Genomic DNA, 21,464 nt, shown 5'->3' with positions numbered 1-21,464 from the left:
CATACTATTATTTCTGATTATACATATCTAATCTATCTATCTATCTATATCTGTATATCTATCTATATGTATATCGATCTATCTGTATATTATTTAAGACGATCTTTGTCAGTTGGAAAACGAGAACACACCATTGGGGTCATAATGAACATATGTTAGCCCTGAAAAGGGCTTTTTTTTATTTTTCTTTGCTTTCTTTCGTATCTGCGACGTGTGCTAGTAAGATGAACGTCACTCTCGTCGATCTTCGAACGTTGTAGTGTATGGGGGCACGGGAGAGACAGTGCGATGCGTCGGTGTGTGTGTGCGTGGGCGTGTGTGTGTGTGATATCGATGATATTTAAGAATGGTTTCACACACAAAAACTGAACATAATTAATAACCTATGTACATTCGGTTGCTTGACAATTTCCAATTGAATCAAGTTGTTATGATGATCGTTATTATTATTATTATTATATCAATTAATAATAATTTTCGATTCTATCGTAATCTATACGACGACTTTGATATTCAAATATAAAAACACACTAATATCAACAACAACAACAACAACCCCCGGGTCCCGCGTATCAACATCATCATCATCATCATCATCATCATCATTGAACGGAATCGAAGATGACGCTCAAACTCACGGTGCCGATGCTGCGCCGCCGTCGCTGATTTACGCGATAGATAAAGTAATATTAAAAAAAAAATTATTACTTTTTCGCTGCTGCTGCTTCTTAGCTGCGGGTTTCGATTTCGGGGTACCGGCGGCTGCTTTCTTCGGTTTCGGGGCTTTTGTTTCTTAGTGGGAGGTTTGGCGCTTTTGGCCTTGGATGCTGCTCCTTTGGCCTTAGACGCTGCCGCTGAGGATGCGGCAGAGGCGTTGGCGGATGCGGAACCTTTCTTAGCAGCAGCTGGCTTCTTTTGGCAGCCGCGGCTGCGGCTGCGGCCGCCTTTCTTATCCCTAGCCGCCGCCGCCGAGCTTTAGGCTTAGATGGTGAAGACGCAGCGGACGAAGCTGCGGTACCGCCTTTCTTACCTCCCTTCGCGGCCACTGCCGATGCCGTGGCGGCGGCTTTCTGATTTAGCCGATGCCGAAGATGCTGCAGCCCTACCGCCTCCGGCGGGACCACCGCGCTGGCCTTACCGCCACCTCCCGACGATGAGGGTTCTTTGCTGCCGATGATTTAGATTCCAATTTGAAAGAACCAGAAGCACCCTTTCCCTTTGTCTGTATTAGGGCACCGGATTCGACGGCGCTCTAAGATATTTCTATGAACGGTGCAAATTTCTCTGTATCGACTTTGTATTGAGCGGCGATGTATTTCTTGATGGCCTGTAACGATGAACCGCTGCGCTCCCTTCAACTCTTTAATGGCGTTGTTGACCATTCAGCGGTTTAGGATGCGTAGGTTTAGCCTTAGGTTTCTTCGATCAGCCGCTGCGGCGGCGGCGGCGGCCGCTGCGGCCGCTGCCGCTTTCGGTTTTCTTCGCCGGTGTAGCCGGAGCTGGAGTTCGGATGCTACTGCGGTATCTGCCATTTTACTTCTTTTTAAAACGAACACACACACAGTTTACGGAACACAACTAACCAATAAGACTGACTGACAGACAGACAGACAGACAGACAGACAAACGAAAAGCAAAAAGAAAATAAATAAAAATGTTATTTTATTTTATACGAACACGAAAGTGGACGCGTGACGACGACCTTTATTATACGTAATAATGAGCGAGAGAAGATATACGAACTCGTTTCGCCGCAGAGGTCGCTAGTGGATTCATGAACGTCGAATATACCGTAGGAGAACCGCGTTGTCGCTAAACATTTTCACGTAACGAACACTTCTAACTTTTCACTAACATCCATCCGTTTATACGTTTTATTAATAATATATATGTTTATTTAAATTCAAAGATGCAATATGATAATCTTAACCTGACTCTCAATATCAACAATGAATTACATAATTAACGTAGATAGCATAGATTAATAGACGTTTGAATTCGATATATCATTCGGGGAGTACCTAAGGTCTCGTTTAAAGTTATTTTTCTCATTTAGAATACCTTATAATCTAATGTAATATCGGTAATTGAAAACGAAGACATCACTCCAATACCCTGATAACATAATCATCGTCTGTTATGATTTATGAACGGTTTATGCGGCATCGAAGTTGGTCTCGTAAAAACACCACTAGGAGGCTAGAGTATGGCGAGAAGCAAAGGCGAATGAATGCATCATCATCGTCGTCGTCTTCGTAGTGGTCGTCGTCGTCGTCGTCGTCGTTTTAATATTATATTAGATAATAATAATAACAGGACGTTAATTTTATTATATAATGATTGTATAATAGAAGATGAATATTATGATGATACGATTATCGAAATGACGATGGTTGTAGTAGTAGTAGTAGTTGTTGTTGTTGTTAGTGTGGTTGTGGTAGTATCATCGATCACCTCATTTATTTAAAATGTTAAATTAATTATAATAATAAATTTATATAGGTACATCGGTGGGATGTCCGTTTGATATACATAATAAATACATCGATACATATTACATATATTCGGAGGGATAAGAAAATATGAATTGTATTCAGAGAAGAATTAAATAAAAGTATGCACCTATATACGAGTGTATAATATATTATGTATATAAAATTCGTAGAATATAACATAATCAATAATTAATTAAGTAATTACATAATTAAATAATATACCCCCTTAAGATATACCTTGTATGAGTGGCGATTAGTAGATAAATATAAATTCATATAATAATAATAATAATAATAACAATAATAAAATATATGTATTTATATAGTGTTATAATATGAGAGTTAATAATGTGTTCGTTTACTGTGTTTGTCGTCGTGAGAGTAGATTTTAGTAAGTTGAATTTGAAATCCAACTAGATAGTGGAGTTCGGCACCACCTATACTATCATCCATTTTATATTCCGTCGTTGAACTCGTATTCGATATTCACTATTGTGATAATATATTTTAACGGATACATATGCGGCCCTGAAAAGGGCCTTTTTTTAAAAACAAAAATATTTCCGATGACACATGATATAAAGCGAGAAGAGAAAATTTATATTCCAGTCGGGCGGAGAAGAATCGGCACAGGCACAGGCACTCGCTCGATCGGTCACTCAGTCACACGCGAGACGTATATATATATATATATCATACACAGTATATATATTGACAAGACGACATTTCTTCACTTATTATTCGTGACGATGAGATGATATCGTCTGATGATGTTGTCGGTGTCGGTGTTGGTGTTGGTGTGTGTGGTGTTGGTGTTGTTGTTGTCCTATCTGCTTTATATCACGTAGTCGGGAGCCGGTTATATACGTATAGACACGCCGAACGTTTAACCGCCGAAACCGTATAGGGTGCGTCCTGTCGCTTCAGGGCGTACACGACGTCCATGGCTGTGACGGTCTTCCTCTTCGCGTGCTCGGTGTACGTGACGGCGTCGCGGATGACGTCTCCTAGGAATACTTTGAGAACGCTCTGGGTCTCTTCGTATATCAGACCGGAGATACGTTTGACGCCGCCTCTGCGTGCCAGACGACGTATGGCCGGTTTGGTGATACCTGGATGTTATCACGGAGTACTTTCCTGTGTCGCTTGGCTCCACCTTTTCCCAGACCTTTCCTCCTTTACCGCGACCGGTCATGATGATGTAGTCGTTGCGATTATTATTATTTCTTCTTCACTTCTTTACGATTTCGAACGTTCCGAACGATAGCGTTGCGCGCGCGGTGTCGTTCCGTGTGTAAAATCGTTCTGATACAAATGCGTTCCTTTTATAGTGTATACGGTAGTTTACTGGTGGGGGGAAACCGTACGATGTGGTGGTGTGGATGTACGGGGCGAGGGACGGGTACTATATCGCCCTCCCCGGACCCCGCGACACACTGTCCGTCGTGCCTCTAGAGTAATGTTTCTCTTAAATTTTTTTGTTTAAATATGTATATAAATATATATATTTTATATATACATATGAATATGAATAAAAAATAAATAGACATATACATAATAAAACATATTTACAATCGTTCTTAGAAAGAAACTGAAGAGAGGCACCTGCGCAGTAGTTGGAACTGCCATCTACAAAGTAAAGCGACGACACGATGGGGAACAACATGTTTCGACTTGTTTCCAGAATTCATGTAATTATAATACTATTATTATTATTATTTTGTATACTTTACTTTCGTCGTAACATACGTCCAATATTTTTAGTTTTTTACACGCGTATTATATTAATATGTTGTTAGTGTACTATACTATCTATCGATTATTTGATCTAAATACGGTGCTGTGTGGTGGTTAATAATAATAAGTAACATAATAAATTTTATATTAGGATATAAAATATTTCTCAGTACTAATTATATATATATTGTTCAAAGATAGGCATAATATTGTTGTTTAGACGTTATCGGGTCGTATGAAACGTTATTTTTAATCAGATATATAGCGGCCCTGAAAAGGGCCTTTTTATATTCGTTGTTGTGTTGTTATATACGTAGGATGAACTATATATATGTGTGTGTATGTATATATATATATATATATATATATATATATATATACAATTTCCAGTATTATACAACACACACACACACAACTATTTAGGTACATACACATATAAAAAAACAACACCATGACACTTCTACGTTTAGGCACGTTCGCCGCGAATCCTTCTTGCTAGCTGGATTGTCCTTAGGCATAATAGTGACGCGTTTAGCGTGAATAGCGCAAAGGTTCGTGTCTCGAAGAGAGACCTACGAGATACGCCTCGCTAGCCTCCTGCAGAGCCATCACCGCAGAGCTCTGGGAAACGCAGATCGGTCTTGAAATCTTGAGCTATCTCACGTACTAGACGTTGGAAGGGTAGCTTGAGGATGAGAATCCGTGCTCTTCTGGTAGCGACGGATCTCACGAAGTGCCACAGTACGGGTCTGTAACGATGAGGCTTCTTCATCCTCCGGTGCCGGTGCGCTCTTACGGGCGGCCTTCGTGGCTAGCTGTTTACGTGGTGCCTTACCACCGGTTGATTTACGAGCGGTTTTGTTTAGTACGAGCCATTATTAATAAAAAGTAGTAAGAATAATAAAACTACTACTACTACTACTAATCTATCGGTAAATTCTACACGGAACGGCGAAACGACGGACAGTTGTGCACTACAGCGACGATCGAACGATAATGACAGCCGTTTAAAACCGACGGGCTCTTATATACGTACTCCGGAAGGCGGTCGGCGGGGATCGTTCGAGGCGTTCGGGTTTCGGCTCTAGTCACTAATCGAACACCGTCGGTCGTATTAGCATTATGAGTAGTATAGTAGTTGTCGTTTGTAATAATTTTGATCGTTAAGTATATAGATAATACACACAAATTATATAGAATTTTTAAAAACGACACGATCAACTCCTTACTCTATTCAATTATATCTATATTCTAGAATATCTTCTACGTATCCAATTGATATTATAGTTATACAGATTTTATCATATACATAACAATCGTAAGTCGACGATCAGTTCTTTAATACATACAATATATTATAATGATATATATTAAGCAACTAACTATATTTTAATGTATTGAAAGAATAATATCGAGCTGATGATCGTTCGATGTGTTGAAACTTATATTAATAATAAATAATTATTATTATTATTTATGGGAATCATTTGTGGCCCTGAAAAGGGCCTTTTTTTATAATTTATAAAATCACATATACACCTCCTATATGATAGGTGATAATTATATAAGTGTTGTTTATGATGATGTTATAACGTTTTTTTTTTTTTCGTTATTTAATAACGAAACATTTCATTGGAATGGTGTACTTAGTGACGGCTTTGGTCCCTTCACTGACGGCTGGCTTGCCAACTCGCCGGGCAGAACAGTCTCACGGACGCTGAACCTCCCTCGATGTAATGGTGGATCTCTTGTGTAGTGCGCGAGACGTGATGCTCGGCGGCGATGCGTCGAAATATCGTTCACGAAGGAGTCATGATAGACATGGCCTTACTTGAGATACCGGTGTCGGATGCACCTGCTTCAGAACTTTGTAGATGTAAATAGCGTAGCTCTCCTTCCTCTGTGCTTCTTCTCTCTTGTCCGATTTGGAGATGTTCTTTGGGCTTTGCCGGATTCTTGGTGCCTACCGCTCGTTTTAGGCGGCATCTTCAATTATAATAACGACGACAACAACAACAACAACAACCGAATAATCTTACGATATAATTACGATGCGAAGTGATTCCAGCAGTGCGCGCGGTACGAAGTACAAGACGCTTGTGTTCAAAAAATTTTTTTTTTTTTTTTTTTTTTTTTTTTGAAATGTATAATTACTGTTAGCCTGCGGCTTTTACAGCGTCACCGAAGAGTGGGCGGTGCTGGGACCGGCCCGTTACAAAGGGGCTGAAGGGCTCTAGGTACGTACGTTCTAAAGGCGCCTGCTAGAAGTGAGGCTCGGACACGAACTTAGGACGTCGTGGATAAAGGAGGGATTGCCAGCGGCGGCCTCCGACGCCCTCTCGCGAGGGACGTGCGGAAGCGGGGACCTCGCTCTCGCGGCGAGTGCGGTGTGTGTGTGCATCTGTGTGTAGTGTAACCCTATATTACTGCGATCTACCGATGCGGTGATCCTATTTCTAACTGTGATATCATCGTCCGGGTCGATGAGCGCGTGTTAGGACGTCTCCTAAAACCTTTGTAATGACGGTTCGGTACGTATGTTACTATCTCTCACCAGAGGATTGGGATGAGTGGCGGCTCTGTCAAAATATCTCACGGAGAGTATTTTGAAGTATTGCCTTATTGTAGGGAGGTCCAGGTCTCTATGTAGGTCGGCGATACGCATATATCTCGGGGCACCCGTGATCATGCGTAGAAAGCGGTTTTGGAGCATCTGGAGGGGTCTCAGATTCCCATAACGATGAGCGAATGCTACGCTCGAGTAGGCCATGATGGTCTTATGCAAGTTTTATAACGTCATCTATTTAAGTGACATCTTACTCCGCTTGCATAGAAGAGGATAGAGACGACCGAGGACGAAGTAGGCTCGGTTCTGACCTTTAGGATGTGTGGCTTGAAGGACATTGGTCTGTCTAGCGTCACTCCCAGGTATTTGGTTTCCTTCCGCCAAGGGATAGGTGTACCGAAGATAGAAATTGGGGATGGGATGTCGATAATCGGCCCCGTTTGAAGTACACGGCTGTGCTCTTCTCGGGGTTAGATCGATCCTCCATTTGCGAAACCAGTCGCCTAGGGCGGTGGCAGCATCTTGGAGGCGACTATGAATTTTTCTGGATCTTGTGGGTGGTGTAGAGTGCGGTGTCGTCCGCGAATAGGGCTAGCCTGGTGGGGTGAGGGAGGCCTGGGTATGTCACTAGTGAAATTGAATATAGTATGGGAGAGAGCACTGATCCTTGAGGGACTCCAGCTCTGATTGGTCGAGGAGACGAGAGCTGCCCCTCCACTCGGTAGCGGAAGGAACGATTCGACAGAAAGTCTCGTATGATTAGTACGAGCCTGTCTGACACTTTGAATTGATACAACTTGTATACCAAGCCATCGTGCCAGACCCTGTCGAACGCCTTCGCCACGTCGAAGAAGAGAGCCCCGGTCCTGTTCTTGTTTGCGGCATTTAAGCCGACAAGTATGTGCTCCGTTATGCGTTGCACCAATTGGGGACAAGAGTGACGGGCTCTGAACCCGAACTGCTCATTGGGGATTATATTCAGGCTTCTATCTCCGTTTTGAGGCGGGACAGTACGATCCTTTCATATAACTTTCCTAAGTTACTCAGGAGACTGATGGGACGGTAACTGGTCGGTAGATTCCTAGGTTTGCCCGGTTTAGGGATACCTATGACAATGGCCTCTTTCCATTGATCCGGAAATGAGCATCCAGATAACAGAGCATTGAATATGCATACCAGTAGGTAAACGAGGCGGGACGGTAGAATCTTTATCACTTTATTAGTGACTCGATCTGATCCTGGAGACTTCTTAACGTTCAGTCTCTTTATTAGTGATGAGACTTCGTCTACAGAAGTCTCTTTGAGAGGTGGGTCCTCCGGTGATAGAAGTGATCTTTCGCGCACTACCTGTTCCACATGTCGGATGTGGTCGGGGTCTGTCGGTTGACTACTCGGACTACATTGGCTCTCTAGACCGTCGGCTAAGCATTCCGCTTTGTCTCGATCGTCAAAGACGGGGGTGGGGTTGTCGGGACGTACGAGTGGAGGCATCACCGCGACAGTATCTCTCTTCATCATCCTTTGCAACGACCAGAAGGCCTGATGCGAAGGGGTGATAGAGGAGAGCTTCCTGTCCCAGTTCTCATCTCGGAGGTCGGCGAAGGCGCGCTTCACCTGCCTCGCGAGGCGACGAAGCCTACGTCTGTTCCGTGGTGTGGGGGCCGCGTCGTGAGCTCTGTTCGCGGCATTCTTTTCGTTGACAAGGTCGCGTAGATCCAGAGGGATTTCTCGACGGCCGTTATGACCATCTAAGATTTCCCTCGTACATCCCTCGACCTTGCCATCGATGAAGTTCCCTAATCCTACACATGCCAGTTGCGCGTCCTCGACCGTGGAGATGGTGACAGGGATTCGGTCGAGGTGCGGAGAATCTAACGACTGGAGTCGCTCGGAGAGCTGTTTCCAATCGATGATCCTCTTCGTCTGGGGCGCCGCATCGGGAGGAGGTCCTAGCTGGATTAGGACAGGTCTATGGTCGGAGTCTAGCTCGGATAGCGTCTCGATAGAGCGCAGCTGTAGTGTCACGTCCTTCAAGAGCGCTATGTCAAGCACGTTAGGTCTGTGGTCGTCTCGATTCGAGTAGCGGGTCGGTGTCAGGGGAGCAGCAATAATAAAATTAAAGTCGCGTCTGTCTGTCAGTCTGTTTAGTATTTGACCGCTAGTGTTGTACCCTACGGAGTTCCAGCGGGGATGTTTCGCATTGAAATCACCAGCCAGAAGGGTGGCGTTTCCCATTGAGAGTAACGTTTTTATATCATTCTCGTCAATGTTTAGGTTACTGGGGCGATAGACTGAGGCAAGAGTGATGGGCTGATGGCCCGTCATGCTTACCTGGCATAGAGAGACCTCTAGACTATTAAGAGGCGGAGGGTCTAGTGGGGTGCAGTGAAGGGATCTCCTAAAGTAAATGGCAGTGCCTCCCTTTGGAGAGAAAGCTCTGTCATTCCTTACCATATTAAAATTGGCAATTTTGGGATCTTTCTTGCTGGGATTTAGGAATGATTCCTGAATGAGTAGTATATCTACTTGGTGCTTGACTACGAAGTCGCGCACTTGGTCTATTTGACGGGTGAGACCGTTAGCGTTAAACGTAACGACGGTCAGAGAGCGGGGTTTATCTACTATTTGTGGAAGCATTTAGATGACTTAGTGATATTGTATATGGCGTTGATGAGCGCCGCATGCTCGACGAATGCGTTGAGACGCGCCACCGGGTCGTTTTCCGACGCCTTCAGTTTGTTACTGAAGACAAGCAATTCGGGCGGATCGAACGCCCCGAAATATTTCTTATTGAAGACAGCGGGTTCGTATCTCCACTGCCTTGGTTTTTCGCGGTCTCGGACGGTTGCGCGGTTGCGGTGGGGGCTACGGCTTGGTTCTTGAACCAGGCATTGACCGTCGGGGCCTGAGGGGCCCGTGGAGCCTGGGTGGCCTGAGGGGCCTGGGTGGCCTAGGGGCTGGGTGGCCTGAGGTGCCTGGGTGGCCTTTGGGGCCTTAGGGCCTGAGGGCTGAGCACCAGAGCTTTAGGAGCCTTCGGCTGGTGCGAGGATTCTTCCCGCCTCGCTTTGCCCTGCGTGGCGCTTTCGGGCACCCGCGATAGTTCGCTGGGTGGCCCCGTCTGCTGACACAGAACGCAGCTCGGAGGGACATCCTCCATTGGTGTCTTGCGCGGGCAGTCTGTTGTTCCGTGATCACCCAAGCACTTAACGCACCTCGGGCGCGCGTTACAAAACCGGGCTGAGTGACCGTAGCATTGGCAGCGATGACACTGCCCTGGGATGCCACGACCACGCGGAAGTTCTACCTGTAGGCCGGACAGGTAGCAGACGGTTCTAATGTTGAAAATGGCCTTCGCCTCCTTGGTGTTGTCCAAGTGGACGAGAACCATATTAAATGGCCGCTTATTAGTTGGGCGGTACATACGGTGTACCGCCTGCGCGGGCAGGCCTTGTGACTTAAGGTCACTTAAAATACTATCGGTGGGAATTTCACACGGCATCCCGCGGATTACCACCGTGAGGCGGCGCTCCTCCTCGAGCGCGTAGGTGTGGTATTCCGTACCACGCTCGCGCAGGAGGGCCGTCATACGACGGTGGCCCACCGCTGTGGACACCTGGACCTTTATTCCCATGTTGGTTGGTCGGGCCGAGGTGAAGTGGATCTTTTTTTCAATGAATAATTGGGAAAGTTGATCCCATTTATTATTCTCTCTTATGTAGAGAGGCGGGGGCGCCGTAGCACGTGGCGGAGTAGCGGCGTCTACGACGGATGAGGCGGGGGCGGGGGCATCCATAACGCCGGACTTCGGACGCTTAGCGATCGGCGAAGCGGGGGCAGAGGAAGTGCTACTCCCTGCGGGGGATGCGGGGCGCGATGAAATGACCGTTGCTACTCGCTTAGGGGCGGCGGCGCGGGTGGCGGGGGTATCTGTGTCAGATACGACCGTTGCTATTCGGTGAGGGGCGGGAGTGCGGGTGCCGGGGTTTGCAGCGACCGTCGTGGCCGTTGCTACCCGTTGAGGGGCGGCGGCGCGGGTGGCGGGGGTATTCGCGACAGACGCGGCCGTTGCAGGGGTGGGTACGCGGGGTGACGCTGCGCGTGGGGACGCGACGGTAGCTCCGTTCGGCGGGAGCGGCGAAGGCGTTTTATTTTTTCTTCTTCTTTTCGATACGACGGTTTTGAAACCGTCGTTTTCGTCCTCCGATTCAGAGGAACGGGACCCGGACTCTGAGCCGGAGAGGGTCTCCTCCGAAGAGGCGAACTCGCACTCCATGTCGGAGGCGTTGTTCCCTGTGGGCATCTCGCCCGTGAGGGAAGCGGCGGCGAATTTCAGCAGGAGAGCCGGGCTCTCCCGCTTAATGAATTCCAGGAGGAATTCGATATTAATTTTCTTGGCGTCCATTTTGTGTTTAAAGACTGGTTTTTCTGTAAACTAGCTAACTATCCTCCCTGCCTAATGGCAGGGAGATGTGTACCTATTGGTTAATAACTGTCTCGCCTGGTGTGGGCGAGATGTGTGCCTATCACGACCTACCTCGTACGGGTGACGGGGCGCGGTCCTAGCACGCCTGGCTTCACGCGAACGCGCACAGGTATATCACTATTATATTAATTTTACACTACACTGCACTATGAAAATAATACAGCACTGTAAGTAATAACACTGATTAATACAGCACTTTGATTTAATAAAAGCACTATAACAATTACAGCACTTTAATCACACTGCACTATGAAGACACACAGCACTGCACTTCACTTATAATGTCTTAGTTCTTAATACGCTGACGGAGAGCGGAGCGGACCGGGCGGGCGCCCAAGCAATACCGACAGTGAAGGGAGCCTCGTCGTATATCCACGAAGGTGTGATGATACAAGATTATAATTGAGTTCAACTGGGTGTCGCTTTGAAAAAAGCGACTGCACCAGTCGAAAATCGGAAAGGGAATGTCTCAAAAAATTTCACAGAAATTTGCTACTATTTATTATTTTTATGTTCAAGCCGATACGTGTGTATCGAGCACGCTCGTCCCCGCCGACCAATGGGAAGCGGTTTCGACGATGGGGTCCGAAGGAATTATACGTTGGGGGGGGGGGGGGGCTGGGGCGAATTCCTAGTTTCTTCGTCGGCGGTAGGAGAGTCATGAAAAAATAAAATAATAACAATATCAAAAATAACCATGTTGCCAAAATATAAATGACACAATGTAAGTTATAAGTTTTATAATAACAATATCTCAAAAATAGTTCAGTCAGTATGCGAATATCGGTGTTTCCTATTATTATTTAATTTATTATATACATATATATTCTTATTAATTAAAATGTAATTAACACAAATTAGTTTTCGGTTTTATTAAATGCTTTGTGATCTTTTTGTTAAATTTTAAATTTAGTAATAATAATAATAATAATAATCGCATTAAGCAGATCATCGGCTTACAAAAGTAGATTATTCTTTGTTATTTAATTTGTTTTTCATAAAGTCATATATAATTATATACTGAGCGTAGGCAATTCTTAATTATATGAATACGTAAAACGATAATAAATATATATTTTATTATAATTGACGACGTCTCGTATCGTTGGAACTGTTCGTATATATATATAAAATACATATACGTTAAACAACGATTTATTTTGTGGCCCTGAAAAGGGCCTTTTAAAACATCATTTGGATGTATGACTATATACATACAAAAAAAAAAATAAAATAAATAAACAAACATCACATCATCCCCATTCCCTATAAGAAACACTTCTCACTCTCTCTCTATATTATCAGTAATATAAAAATACTGACATGCACTATTACTTCACAAGAAGAATGAGTCGGTTAGTGCGAGTAATGAAGATGTTGTTGTTGTTGTTGTTGTTATTATTTTTTCATACATCTCTGTATGATTCTGTATCTGTCTGTATATAGTGATGACACGATGGTGCGCTGTCCGATGATGTTGACGACGATGGTTAATGTGAGGGGGGCTGGCTGTCATTTAGGCCTTCTTCTCCGTTTTCTTTGGCAGTAATACGGCCTGGATGTTGGTAGTACACCTCCCTGAGCTATCGTCACACCCGATAGAAGCTTGTTCAACTCTTCGTCGTTCCTTATGGCTAGCTGAAGATGTCTAGGTATGATTCTGGTCTTCTTGTTGTCTCTGGCAGCGTTACCGGCCAACTCGAGAACTTCAGCTGCAAGATATTCCATAACGGCAGCGAGATAAACGGGAGCACCGGCACCGACGCGCTCCGCGTAGTTACCTTTCTCAACAATCTGTGTATACGACCCACAGGAAACTGTAGACCCGCACGGTTAGAACGAGACTTTGCCTTTCCCTTAACTTTGCCACCTTTACCACGTCCAGACATTGTTGTTAATATAGAATGTTATTAACGGTTTAGTCGAAAAAATATAACGAACGAACGAACGAACGAAACACCTATTATATATACACACGACGGACAGAGAGTCGACGTATATATAAAAATTTTGTAGGTCGCCTCGATCGTTTTATACTTCTACACGTACTGGTGGGGATATAGACGAATAACGAGCTAAAGTAGACGTGGAGTGGGGAGGGGTTTCCAAAACTAAACTGAGGTAAAAGAAAAATATTGCAAGTGATAGGGAGCTTACATAGTGATGATGATGATAGTTATGAGATTATTATAATTATGTTTTCATTATTATTATTATTATTATTATTGCAATGTAACTATTTTTCATAATATATCATCATATTTATTATAACACGAATGAGTATGTTAATACTGACGTTATTCTCAGATTATAAATTATTATTATTGAATTGTACGCTATTTTCGTACATACTATTTCTGATTATACATATCTAATCTATCTATCTATCTATCTATCTGTATATCTATCTATATGTATATCTATCTATCTGTATATTATTTTAAGACGATCTTTGTCAGTTGGAAAACGAGAACACACCATTGGGTTCATAATGAAACATATGTTAGCCCTGAAAAGGGCTTTTTATTTATTTTTCTTTTGCTTTCTTTCGTATCTGCGACGTGTGCTAGTAAGATGAACGTCACTCTCGTCGATTCTTCGAACGTTGTAGTGTATGGGGGCACGGAGAGACAGTGCGATGCCGTCGGTGTGTGTGTGCGTGGGCGTGTGTGTGTGTGATATCGATGATATTTAAGAATGTTTCACACACAAAAACTGAACATAATTAATAACCTATGTACATTCGGCTTGACAATTTCCAATTGAATCAAGTTGTTATGATGATCGTTATTATTATTATTATTATATCAATATAATAATAATTTTCGATTCTATCGTAATTCTATACGACGACTTTGATATTCAAATATACAAACACACTAATATCAACAACACAACAACACCCCCGGGTCCCGCGTATCAACATCATCATCATCATCATCATCATCATCATTGAACGGAATCGAAGATGACGCTCAAACTCACGGTGCCGATGCTGCCGCCGCCGTCGCTGATTTACGCGATAGATAAAGTAATATTAAAAAAAAAATTATTACTTTTCGCTGCTGGCTTTCTTAGCTGCGGGTTTCGATTTCGGGGTACCGGCGGCTGCTTTCTTCGGTTTCGGGGCTTTTGGTTCTTAGTGGGAGGTTTGGCGCTCTCTTGGCCTGGATGCTGCTCCTTTGGCCTTAGACGCTGCCGCTGAGGATGCGGCAGAGGCGTTGGCGGATGCGGAACCTTTCTTAGCAGCAGCTGGCTTCTTTTTGGCAGCCGCGGCTGCGGCTGCGGCCGCTTTCTTATCCCTAGCCGCCGCCGCCGATGCTTTAGCTTTAGATGGTGAAGACGCAGCGGACGAAGCTGCGGTACCGCCTTTCTTACCTCCCTTCGCGGCCACTGCCGATGCCGTGGCGGCGGCTTTCTTAGATTTAGCCGATGCCGAAGATGCTGCAGCCCTACCGCCTCCGGCGGGACCACCGCCGCTGGCCTTACCGCCACCTCCCGACGATGAGGGTTTCTTTGCTGCCGATGATTTAGATTCCAATTTGAAAGAACCAGAAGCACCCTTTCCCTTTGTCTGTATTAGGCACCGGATTCGACGGCGCTCTTAAGATATTTTCTTATGAACGGTGCCAATTTCTCTGTATCGACTTTGTATTGAGCGGCGATGTATTCTTGATGGCCTGTAACGATGAACCGCTGCGCTCCTTCAACTCTTTAATGGCGTTGTTGACCATTTCAGCGGTTTTAGGATGCGTAGGTTTAGCCTTAGGTTTCTTCGATCCAGCCGCTGCGGCGGCGGCGGCGGCCGCTGCGGCCGCTGCCGCTTTCGGTTCTTCGCCGGTGTAGCCGGAGCTGGAGTTTCGGATGCTACTGCGGTATCTGCCATTTTACTTCTTTTTAAAACGAACACACACACAGTTTACGGAACACAACTAACAATAAGACTGATGACAGACAGACAGACAGACAGACACAAACGAAAAGCAAAAAGAAAATAAAATAAAAATGTTATTTTATTTTATACGAACACGAAAGTGGACGCGTGACGACGACTTTTATTATACGTAATAATGAGCGAGAGAAGATATACGAACTCGTTTCGCCGCAGAGGTCGCTAGTGGATTCATGAACGTCGAATATACCGTAAGGAGAACCGCGTTGTCGCTAAACATTTTCACGTACGAACACTTCTAACTTTTCACTAACATCCATCCGTTTTATACGTTTTATTTAATATAATATTATGTTATTTAAATTCAAAGATGCAATATGATTAATCTTAAACCTGACTCTCAATATCAACAATGAATTACATAATTAACGTAGATAGCATAGATTAATAGACGTTGAATTCGATATATCATTCGGGACGTACCTAAGGTCTCGTTTAAAAGTTATTTTTCTCATTTAGAATACCTATAATCTAATGTATATCGATTAATTGAAAACGAAGACATCACTCCAATACCCTGATAACATAATCATCGTCTGTTATGATTTATGAACGGTTTATGCGGCATCGAAGTCTGGTCTCGTAAAACACACACTAGGAGGCTAGAGTATGGCGAGAAGCAAAGGCGAATGAATGCATCATCATCGTCGTCGTCTTCGTAGTGGTCGTCGTCGTCGTCGTCGTCGTTTTAATATTATTATTAGATAATAATAATAACAGGACGTTAATTTATTATATAATTGATTGTATAATAGAAGATGAATATTATGATGATACGATTATCGAAATGACGATGGTTGTAGTAGTAGTGTAGTTGTTGTTGTTAGTGTGGTTGTGGTAGTATCATCGATCACCTCAATTTATTTAAAATGTAAATTAATTAATAATAATAAATTTATTATAGGTACATCGGTGGGATGTCCGTTTGATATACATAATAAATACATCGATACATATTACATATATTCGGAGGGATAAGAAAATATGAATTGTATTCAGAGAAGAATTATAATAAAAGTATGCACCTATATACGAGTGTATATATATATTATGTATATAAATTCGTAGAATAATAACATAATCAAATAATAATAAGTAATTACATAATTAAATAATATACCCCCTTAAGATATACCTTGTATGAGTTGGCGATTAGTAGATAAATATAAATTCATATATATAATAATAATAATAATAACAATAATAAAATATATGTATTATTAGTATAATATGAGAGTTAATAATGTGTTCGTTTACTGTGTTTGTCGTCGTGAGAGTAGATTTAGTAGTTGAATTTGAAATCCAACTAGATAGGTGGAGTTCGGCACCACCTATACCTATCATCCATTTTATATTATTCCGTCGTTGAAACTCGTATTCGATATTCACTATTGTGATATATATTTTAACGGATACATATGCGGCCCTGAAAAGGGCCTTTTTTTTAAAAAAACAAAATTTCCGATGACACATGATATAAAGCGAGAAGAGAAAATTTATATTCCAGTCGGGCGGAGAAGAATCGGCACAGGCACAGGCACTCGCTCGATCGGTCACTCAGTCACACGCGAGACGTATATATATATATATATATACACACATGTATATATATTGACAAGACGACATTTCTTCACTTTATTATTCGTGACGATGAGATGATATCGTCATGATGATGTGTCGGTGTCGGTGTGGTGGTGTTGGTGTTGGTGTGGTGTTGGTGTTGTTGTGTTCCTCTTCTGCTTTATATCACGTAGTCGGGAGCCGGTTATATACGTATAGACACGCCGAACGTTTAACCGCCGAAACCGTATAGGGTGCGTCCCTGTCGCTTCAGGGCGTACACGACGTCCATGGCTGTGACGGTCTTCCTCTTCGCGTGCTCGGGGTGTACGTGACGGGTCGCGGATGACGTTCTCTAGGAATACTTGAGAACGCCTCTGGTCTTCGTATATCAGACCGGAGATACGTTTGACGCCGCCTCTGCGTGCCAGACGACGTATGGCCGGTTTGGTGATACCTGGATGTTATCACGGAGTACTTTCCTGTGTCGCTTGGCTCCACCTTTTCCCAGACCCTTTCCTCCTTTACCGCGACCGGTCATGATGATGTAGTCGTTGCGATTATTATTATTTCTTCTTCACTTCTTTACGATTTCGAACGTTCCGAACGATAGCGTTGCGCGCGCGTGTCGTTCCGTGTGTAAAATCGTCTGATACAAATGCGTTCCTTTATAGTGTATACCGGTAGTTACTGGTGGGGGAAACGTACGATGTGTGGTGTGGATGTACGGGCGAGGGACGGGGTACTATATCGCCCTCCCCGGACCCCGCGACACACTGTCCGTCGTGCCTCTAGAGTAATGTTTCTCTTAATTTTTTTTTGTTATAAATATGTATATAAATATATATATTTTATATATACATATGAATATGAATAAAAAATAAATAGACATATACATAATAAACATATTTACAATCGTTCTTAGAAAGAAACTGAAGAGAGGCACCTGCGCAGTAGTTGGAACTGCCATCTACAAAGTAAAGCCGACGACACGATGGGGGACTAACATGTTTCGACTGTTTCCAGAATTCATGTAATTATTAATACTATTATTATTATTATTTTGTATACTTACTTTCGTCGTAACATTACGTCCAATATTTTATTTTTTTACACGCGTATTATATTAATATGTGTTATTGCTACTTATACATATCTATCGATTATTTGATCTAAATACTGGTGCTGTGTGTGGTTAATAATAAATACGTAACATAATAAATTTATATTAGGTATATAAAATATTTCTCCGTTCACTAATTATATATTATTGTTCAAGATAGGCATAATATTGTTGTTTAGACGTTATCGGTCGTATGAAACGTTATTTATTAATTCAGATATATGCGGCCCTGAAAAGGGCCTTTTTTATATTCGTTGTTGTGTTGTTTATATACGTAGGATGAACTATAAATATATGTGTGTGTATGTATATATATATATATATATATATATATATATACAATTTCCAGTATTATAACAACACACACACACAACTATTTAGGTACATACACATATAAAAAAACAACACCATTGACACTTCTACGTTTAGGCACGTTCGCCGCGAATCCTTCTTGCTAGCTGGATGTCCTTAGGCATAATAGTGACGCGTTTAGCGTGAATAGCGCAAAGGTTCGTGTCTTCGAAGAACCTACGAGATACGCCTCGCTAGCCTCCTGCAGAGCCATCACCGCAGAGCTCTGGAAACGCAGATCGGTCTTGAAATCTTGAGCTATCTCACGTACTAGACGTTGGAAGGGTAGCTTGCGGATGAGAAGTTCCGTGCTCTTCTGGTAGCGACGGATCTCACGAAGTGCCACAGTACCGGGTCTGTAACGATGAGGCTTCTTCACTCCTCCGGTTGCCGGTGCGCTCTTACGGGCGGCCTTCGTGGCTAGCTGTTGTTTACGTGGTGCCTTACCACCGGTTGATTTACGAGCGGTTTGTTTAGTACGAGCCATTATTAATAAAAAAAGTAGTAATAATAAAAAACTCTACTACTACTAAATCTATCGGTAAATTCTACACGGAACGGCGAAACGACGGACAGTTGTGCACTACAGCGACGATCGAACTATAATGACAGCCGTTTTATTTTTTTTTTTTTTTCGAGTTGACAGTAGCTGTTAGCCCTATTGGCTTTACAGCGTCACCGGGAGGGGTGGGCGGCCCGATGGACCTACCCGTTAATCGGGCCCAAGGGCCCGACATAGGGATACGCCGTCCCAAGGGTGCCTCTAAGAGGCCGGACCTCGGCTTAGGACGTCGTTGTAGTGGAGGATGATTTGGATATTGGAAACATGACGTCCCCCGACGGCAGAACGCCGGAGCGACGTGTAGAAACGGGACCTCGTCTTCGCCGGCGAAGGCGGTGTGTTTGTGTCTTGTTGTCTTGTGTGTCTGAGGACTATAGTCTGTACTGTCGGTCATATGTACTTCAGGGTCTAGGAGGGGTGTCTGGACGCCTAATCGTAAGTACTAATTGCCATGGCTTTGAACGGCCCACGGCACTCAACATGCCCGCGTGCTGGCACAGCCAGATGCGGGCCTGAGAATTGCCACGGAGGCCCTCAGCTTGGCAGCGAACGTCTGCACCTCGCGGGTCTATAAGATCGCGAAGTCACGACTAACTGCAAGTCAGCTGCGAGGCGGTTGCGGTATGTGCGCGGGTGCCTGAGGGGCCTGTGTTGCCTTAGGGGCCTGGGTTGCCTGAGGGGCATGGGGGCCTTAGGGGCCTGGTTGCTGATCGGTTCGTTAATAACGCTAGGCTATGCCAGGCGTTTGCAGGAGGAGCAGCAGGGATGGGAGCGGCTCTTGGGCTGTTGGGTTTCCGCCCAGCTTTCGCCCGTGCGGCGCTTTGGGACACGCGAAAGTTCGCGGGAGACCCTGCTGGCAGACAGACGCAGCTAGCGGCTCCTCCGTAGGCCCGACCTGTGCAGTCGGATGTGCATGGTCGCCTAGGCACTTTACGCAGGCGGGCGTGCGTAGCAGACCTCTGCGAATGGCCATATAGTGGCATCGGTGATTGCCCCGGGCCGCCCGGTTTCTCGGGGGCTCGATTTCCAAGCCCGACAATCGGCAAATGAAGGTATATTATAAATTTCTTACCTCCGGGGTAAGGACAGATGTGAAACTAGTACCATGTCAAAGGGTTTTTGTGGGCCTGTGCATGCGATGCACTTCCAACACCGGCAGATTTTGGGACTGAAGGTCCTCTTTGATGACGTTCACAGGTATCTCCGCGGGAGACCCTTGATTACTACCGTAAGCCTACGCTCCTACGGGAGGGCGTAGGGTGTGGTACTCAATATTTTTTTTCCGTAAATCGCGGTCAATGCCGGTGGTCGGTTGGAGTGGTGCAGAGACCTTGATCCTACTGCCGTGTTCCGAGCTGACGTAAAATTTATGTTTTTAATTAAGTAAGCTGGAAAATCGTTCCAGCTTTTATTGTTCTAATGTAGAGCGGCGAGGGAGTCAACATCGATTTCCACGCGGTGGTCGGTATTGTTGTACCCGCAGCTGTGCGAACAGGTCGCGGCGCAGGTGCGGACCAGATGTGCCCACAGGTGCAGACACAGGTTGCCCGCAGGCGCGCGCGCAGCGCGCCGGCAGCTGCGGGTGACGTCAATTTTTCTTACTGGCGTCGGAGCCTTCAGCGACTTCGCCGCCTCCTTTTCCCCGATTTGGATTAACGGGCCTGAAACCCGTCGTGTCCTCCTCGGGTCGGAAGTCAGCGAAGAAGAAGGACTCCCACTCGTTTTCGGAGCATCCATGTCGGATGGATGCGGCGTTGTGGGCAGCTGGTGAAAGCCGGGCATCCGTGTTGAAAGAGGCCATCCTCGGTGGCTTGCAAGGGTCGGTGTATCTGGTAGAAATGGGGAATTGTTTTCGAGGAACTGTAGTAGTCCCTCGAATCGGGCTTTATAATTGTCGCCCATGATGGACGACGGAACGGGGAGTGTCCTCCCTGCCTTGACAGGGAGGTGTATAAATGTAAGAAAGTACGAATACTAGTCCCTGCTTTTAGGTAACAGGGGTGTACCTACTTCCCTATCGACTGTGATACCTGGCGGCAGAACAACGGCGACTAAGCGACGGTGACTGCTACCCTCTTCGGAGTCTGCTTGATCAACGCCGGACACGTTGATCTTCTAACCTCTTCTATCACTTTGTCACTTTCACACTAACAATCAGCATCGGAACACTTTGCCGCACGTCTGCACCGTGCGGAGGTCGGACTCGCTCTGACAGCCGTTTTAAAACCGACGGGCTCTTATATACGTACTCCGGAGGCGGTCGGCGGGGATCGTTCGAGGCGTTCGGGTTTCGGCTTCTAGTCACTAAATCGACACCGTCGTCTTCGTAATTAGCATTATGAGTAGTATAGTAGTTGTCGTTTTGTAATAATTTTGATCGTCTTAAGTATATATATATATACACACAAATTATATAGAATTTTTAAAAACGACACGATCAACTCATTACTCTATTCAATTATATCTATATTCTAGAATATCTTCTACGTATCCATATTGATATTATAGTTATACAGATTTTATCATATACATACATATCGTAAGTCGACGATCAGTTCTTTAATACATACAATATATTATAATGATATATATTAAGCAACTAACTATATTTTAATGTATTGAAAGAATAATATCG

General features: G+C 44.3%; 3 pseudogenes; all 3 read right to left on the bottom strand.

The window, feature by feature from the left end:
* Positions 1-3,381: 3,381 nt before the first annotated feature.
* LOC133320506 (uncharacterized) lies at positions 3,382-17,428 on the bottom strand (annotated as a pseudogene).
* Positions 12,354-13,235, bottom strand: LOC133320524 (histone H2A-like; annotated as a pseudogene).
* Positions 17,429-18,284: 856 nt separating the features above from the next.
* LOC133320530 (histone H3-like) lies at positions 18,285-18,757 on the bottom strand (annotated as a pseudogene).
* Between the last annotated feature and the right edge of the window lie 2,707 nt (positions 18,758-21,464).

Source organism: Danaus plexippus (assembly GCF_018135715.1).
Source record: "Danaus plexippus chromosome 29 unlocalized genomic scaffold, MEX_DaPlex mxdp_36, whole genome shotgun sequence".
NCBI classification, from domain to species: Eukaryota; Metazoa; Arthropoda; class Insecta; order Lepidoptera; family Nymphalidae; genus Danaus; species Danaus plexippus.
The sequence above is the reverse complement of the archived record's forward strand: the minus strand, read 5'-3'. Positions and strand labels throughout refer to the sequence as shown.